Below are 6,868 nucleotides of genomic sequence, written 5' to 3'. Positions count from 1 at the left end.
AGCTGTTGTGCTGGGTAATTATGCATAACACATGGCTCTCCGAGGCGGTCTTTGTTCCTCTGGGTGAATGGTATGTCACCCAACTGTCACCAAGCCCTCCAAAAGCCTAAGGGACTGTATCATAATTGCCTTTGTCTTCTTACTGGCTAGGACAGTGCTGGTCACAAGTACACACTACTGAACGAAAAAAATAAATGAAATGATTCCAGGTTCTCTGAAAACACGTTCACTCATCAATAGATTATTGGGGGTAACTTTAAAAATAGTGGCTAGTTTTCCCAAGCACAGAGCCAGCCTTCATTGCCCCTCTAGTCTGGGTGTACTCATGGGAGGCAAACACACTGATATTAACCTGAGTAAACCATGCTCAGGTCCAGGGATGGTGCCCCAGGGTGAGAGACGACATGGGGAAAGTCACATTATTAGCAGCTGGAGGAGGAACGCAAGAGAGACTTGCTTCTCATTTAAAAGAGGTGGCAGTGAATGGTGGAAATTCTGGAGAAGAAGCAGAGTCTTACTTCAAAATCTATCCTCAAAAAACAGGAAAAGATCCTCAACATCACAAATTGTTAGAAAAATGCAAATCAAATCATGAAATAACCAGTCACACATATTAGGATGACCATTATCCAGAAAAACAGAGAGTAACAAGTGTTGGCGAGGCTATGGAGAAATCGGAATCCTTGTGCATTGCGGTTGGGACTGTAAAATGCTGTAGCCACTGTAGAAGACACTATGGTGGGTCCATAAAAAATTAAAAATAGAATTACCATATGATCCAGCAATTCCACCTCTAGGTAAATACCCAGAATAATTGAAAGGAGGAAATTGAACAGATATTTCTGTATCCTTGTTCATAGCAGCATTATTCATAGTAGCCAAAAGGTGTAAACCACACAAATGCCCACTGACAGATAAATGGATAAACTAGGACATACACATGCAATGGAATATTATTCTTCCTCAAAAAGGAAGGAAATTCTGTCGCATGCTACAACATGGATAAACCCTGACAGCATTACGCTTAGTGAAATAAGCAAGACACAAAAGGAAAAATATTCTATGATCCTACTTATATGAGGTACCTAGAATTGTCATAATTCACAAAGGCAGAAAGTAAAATGGTGGTTACCAGGGCCTGGGGAAAGGGAAGAACAGGGAGTTACTATTTATTTAATGGGATTGAAGTTTTTTTAAATTGAAGTATGGTTGACTTACAATATTATGTTAGGTTCAAGTATAAAACACAGTAATGTGGTATTTTTATAGATTACACATCATACAAAGTTATAAAATATTGACTATATTCCCTGTGCTGTACATTACATCCTTGTATCTTATTTATTTTATACCTAGTAGTCCGTATCTCTTAATCCCCTTCACCTATTTTGCCCCTCCCCCACACTAGTTTGTCCTCTGTATCTGTGAGTCTGTTTCTGTTTTGTTATAAGTGTTCATTTGTTTTATTTTTCAGATTCCACATATAAGTGAAAACATGTAGTATTTGTCTTTGACTTATTTTACAAAGTATAAGGCACCCCCAGGTCCATCCATGTTGTTGCAAATGGCAAAGTTTCACTCTTTTTTATGGCTGGGTAATATTCCGTTGTGCATGTATGTGTGTGTGTGTGTGTGTGTGCGTGCGTGCGTGTTTTTACCACATCTTCTTCATCCATTCATCTGTTGATGGACATTTAGTCTGCTTCCATATTGTGGCTATGAATACTGGGGTGCATATATCTTTCTGAATTAGTGTTTTTGTTTTCTTTGGATAAATACCCAGGAGTAGAATTGCTGAATCATATAAATTTTAGGTGAAAAAGTTTTAGAGATGGATAGTGCTGATGGTTGCCACAATAGTGTGAATGTACTTAATGCCACTGAACTGTACACTCAAAAAAGGTTAAGGTGATAATTTTCATGTTATATGTATCAAGTATATTTTACTGCAATTACAAAACCCTATCATCAAGGTCAGTGGGCAGTGGGCTAGAAGTGTGACAATAATTGTAACCTTGGGACAGGACTAATCTTCCATGATACTTTAATAAATTAAAGTGTGCTTGGTGAGGGTGCTGATGGCCCCTTGGCCGGCTCCCTGGGATGGAGAAGTAGACGGCAGCTGCACAGACCCAAAGGTGTGACATTTCCTGAGCCTGTCGGTAGGTCCCACCGCCTGGCACACAGGGCCACGAGTTCCCAGTCTCTGTTCTGAATGCCTTTTGAATATGAGCAGGTCTTCAGTGTGGAGCATAAAGTCTCTGGGTTAGAGTGGTAGTTCCCCTAAACCTCTGCCTGTCACTTTTAACATCATTTCCATGCCGGGCAGAGAAATACCTTTTGTCCCAGGTTGACTTAAAGGACATCGCCCTTAGCTACTTCCTCCCTAGTTACAATGAGGGCATAAATACAGGAGGCAAAATCAGGTGCCTAATGATTGTTTAAGACATAGACTCATTTCATTCATGCTAACTGGGACTCAATATGATTGTTTAGGAATCTACAAAACGTAGGAATCCAGAGCAAAGGAGCAGAACTGAATTTTGGTTATCTCAGACTTAAATTCCCAGAACTTCAAATTACATGGATAATGATAATACTTCCCTTCTGTTTGTATTGTTTTCAGTATTTCACAGCATTGCTTCCACATCCACTAAGGTTCTTACAATAAACCTGGGAAGGAAGCAAGGCAGAAATTTTGTCCAGTCAACACATGTGAGGAAATTGCTAAAAGTTCCTTAAGACCAGGGCCAGTGTCCTGTTCCTTGGCACATGTCCTCAGTCTGTGGCCTTTCCATGCCAGCCTTGGAGCACGATAGGTTTTCCATGAGTCCTTGTTGAATGAGTCAATGAAAGTATGGGAAGCTCTTAGTTAACAGTGTGAAGTTCTATAGTAATGAGAGCGGGGGTGGGGGGGGTGGCTGGAATTCCTTCTGATCTCTTTTTCCATAACCACGCCTTGATATAAATAGCCATTTTTCCTGTGCCAAATTCCTCCTGGAGAATCTGTCCACCTGTAAGGTTAAATACTTCTTGGCCAACCAGCCACTAGCTTGGTGGGCTGAATGCCTCACTGGTTTCCCTTTAAGTAAAAGATGTACATCTTGATTGGAAGTTGGCAAGGCCACGGTGCTCCCATCCGACCGCTCCAGGCCACCCTGCCCCTCACAGCCCTGCCGCCGGTACTGAGAGCTCTGGTTGCCCGGCATCGGCCACCCTTCACCGTCCATGTCAGCTGATCCCTTGCCTGCTTCCTAGACTAGCTGCTGCGGGCCAGACTTCCTTTATCTCCTGGTTTTCTGTCGCTATCTTATCAGGCAACCCTGCTCCTGTTCCACCCTCCCAGGCCTGCCTGCTGGGTCCTGAGTCTTTGGTGGCTGGGCACCAAAGCTCCTCCCCCCTCCCCTTCCCCACGACGAGGAGGAGCTGCTCCTCTCCGTCCCTGTGTCTCTATCACAGCCTGCTCTGCTTCCTATTAGGGGAGCATGCATTTTACATGCCTCAGCGGGGTCTGTCTCTGCAGCCACATTTCCTCTGCTCCCCCCATCTTCCCATCCCCTTCCCCAAGTCAGACACTAGAGTGGGGAGCATCAATTTACAGTTTCTGGCCAGATACCAGATGTGCTGGGTGGAAGCAAATTGTCACAGAAAATGTTTGTAATTTCAGATAAAGATCATCGCCACAGTGGTAAGGATGGAAAGGAACAAAAAGAGCCACAGTCTTTATTATTATCACGATTGGTAGCAGTTCCAAGCAGTCTCTCTCTCCCTCCCTCCCTCTCTCTCTCTCTCTCCCTCTCCCCCAGTTGGAAGTGATTATAAAGTTTCTCTCTGCATCTTCCCCAGTAGACAGCCTCCATCACGTCCTGCTGGACCACAGGAACACAGGAATCGGGGAAGGGACTTCTATTCGATAGTGGTGGGAAGTGATAGGCAATATTTCTAGGAGAAACCTTTGTTTCAAGGAAGAGGTGTCATAGACCCTAAGGGATGGAAGATGGTAGGTACCAGAAATAATCTAGTCAAAACTTCTAATTTTGGAGGCTTATCAAAAGTAAAGTAACAGCCCCAGGGCACACAGCAAGATTAGAGAGGTGCTGCATATTACAAAATTGTTCTTGGAGAATCACAAGCACAACAGCACTGTGAAATTCTGCAGTCAATAAATAAGTGTAACTCTGGCTGGTCAGGCAGACTCCTAATCTATTCAAACACAGAATTTTTTTTTTTTATCTTCACACAATTAGGAATTAGTGTTCCACAGAATATACTTTGACAAAACTTGGCTTAAGATAATAAAGACCAGCACAATCTCTAGCCATTTAGAGGTCTTACGTGGTGTATCTGTACCCAAACAAAGATGCTCCTAAAATAACCAGAAGTATTCTTGTAATAATTTCAGGGGGCTTGTGGAGGACGCATGTGCTGTCTCTCTGTGCTCTTTGGAGATGGCTGCTGGAGACGTGAAACACACACACTGGGTGACCTATGCGGATTTCATCCCCAAAGGGAGAAAACAGTTCTCCTTGTGGCACATCCAATGAATGTTGTTTTCCAAAGTTAGAGGGAAAGCCCAGGAGAAGACATTTCAAGTTAAGATTAGGTAAAATAAAAATCACCAAAGATAGCAAGCACTAGATTTGAAAGGTGCTGGTTGGTTACTTAGGCACCTGGACTGGGGACTGGGAGACAAGAACAATCTTCTGTAATATTTAAAGTGCTTTAGATAACAGAATGCATGAGTGGATCTCTGAAAAGTGAAGTGGTTCATTTGGAGCCTTAAGTCTCTGTTTTCCAATTGCTTCTTCCTTTTTCTTGGAATCTTCTCTTTTCTTCCCTGATGAGTCAGGGCATGAGTAAACCAACTCAAACTTTCACATTTGCTCAACCCAGTCAACCCTGGGACTCCACCAGGACTCAAGAAAGAAGGCTGATAATGTGGTAAACTCCCTCACTCACAAGGTGAGGGACACACGTGCCCACAGGTGGCATTTCACCCAGATGGTAGCTCAGAATAGAAAGAACTTACACTCTGCACCTCAGATAGAGTGTGTTGGTGAATCCCTACCTCCCAGCTGTGAGTGAGGAGTGAGGAAATAATGTGAACAAGGTAGAGTGGTAGATTATTTAGTTTGTACTGCCATGGGACTCAAAGGGAAAGAGGGAGGCAGGCAAGTAGGTCAAATGGAGTAGTTGCCCCCATTTTCAGGAGGCGGAGTTTTGGGCACCTTCAGCTGCTCAGAATGCTGATGTACAGGAGAGGTGTGGCACGCCCTCGGGTCCCTGTAGACAGTGGTAAAGGGAAAGAACGGTATTCAGACAGGGGCATGATGTGGTGGTAGAGAGATCTACGCTCCTCACTGATGCCAAAGCCCATCACAGGCACTCAGTACACAAACGCAGGAAGGAAGGAAGAAGCGAACGAGCACTCAATCCACAACTGCATCACAGCACACAAGGTCCCGCAGAGTCGGGGTGGAGAATTTAGAGCACCAGCCCCATCTGCAGCTGAGAGACTGCAGTCCTTTAGTAAGTCTTCCAGAGATGGTTGCAACCTAAATTCACCTTTGTCTTATTCCAGGTTAGCTCACTGCAGGTTCCTTTTTATCCGCAGGACCTGTGGTAACAAGAGAATTCGTCCAAAAGTAAAATAAACACCTGACTGTTCTGAACTAAATTCAGTGGAAGTCTTCATTTTTCTCTTGCTTTCTAATTATTGTCATAGGATAAGAGGCCACCATAAGGACTTCAACTGAAACCTTTTTTTTTTCTTTCAAAAGTGTTACTTGGTATATTAACACCACAGGGAAGATATTTCAAAGCACACCTGCTGGCTCCTGCCTGGCTGAATCTGGGGCCTCAGGGTGTTTGTTGAGGGAAAGCCCCAACTCTTTAGAACTACTTTTTAGGGCCTTGGTCCCCAACTCAGGTTCAAAGGAAAGACCATGGGATTTGAGACCATCTTGGGGAAGTTTTACGATACGGGGCAATTTATGAACTCTGTGAAGCCTTATTTCTTTTGTCTGGAAAATGGGAATAACCACACTTACATTTGAAAGAATATAGGTCAACGTGTTTGAAAACGTCAGGTCAGTGCCTGGCAGCTCACATAGCTCCCAGTGTAAATTTCCTCTTGTTTCTAAATTTAAAGTCATTAACTTATGCTCAGAACAATGCGGGTGAGCTCTGCAAGTCCTCAGGCATTAAACAGACTCAGCATGATGTCCTGTTGAGGCAGGAAAGAATGCTATCACATCTGACAAGAAATCTTAGCCTCCAGAGTGGAAACCAAAAGGGCCTTTGGGTTAACTCTCAGCTACCTAGAAAATAAAATCAAGTAGACCAGCCCTTCTCCAAAAGTACCGATTGACTGAGATATTTTTGTAGACAGTGACGAGTGCCCAGAGGATCAACCGAAGGGAGCAATTTGTTTCAGGAAAGGCAAAAGGTCTATAGAGAACATTAATGTTCTCTAGATGGAAACTTTTCCAAGCCTGAGCGTGTTCTTCTTTTTAGAAAAAAGACGTCAACATTTTAAGGGTTACACTTTCAAAGCAAGTACATTTTTGGATGGGAAGGATGTTCATTTAAAAAAATTATTCAACCCTTTGTTTCTTTCCACAGCAGTCTCCTTAGAGACTTCATAATTGACTGGTTGGTTTAAAGACCGAGTAGGACAAGAGGATGGAGCACAGAAATTTCCAGTGAAACTACTGCTGATTAAACACCAATTGAAAATAAGAGCATTTCCTTAACATCCTCCCTCCTCTAACTACCCCATCAGTGCATCTCTTGCCAAGTCCTTGAAAAATTGCTCTAACTACATTGGATGGACCACATTGGATGCTTTCCCTGCTCTTCTTTCCTG

This window comes from Camelus ferus, chromosome 13, assembly GCF_009834535.1.
Source record: "Camelus ferus isolate YT-003-E chromosome 13, BCGSAC_Cfer_1.0, whole genome shotgun sequence".
In the NCBI taxonomy this organism is placed as follows: Eukaryota; Metazoa; Chordata; class Mammalia; order Artiodactyla; family Camelidae; genus Camelus; species Camelus ferus.
This window is presented reverse-complemented; position numbering follows the sequence as displayed.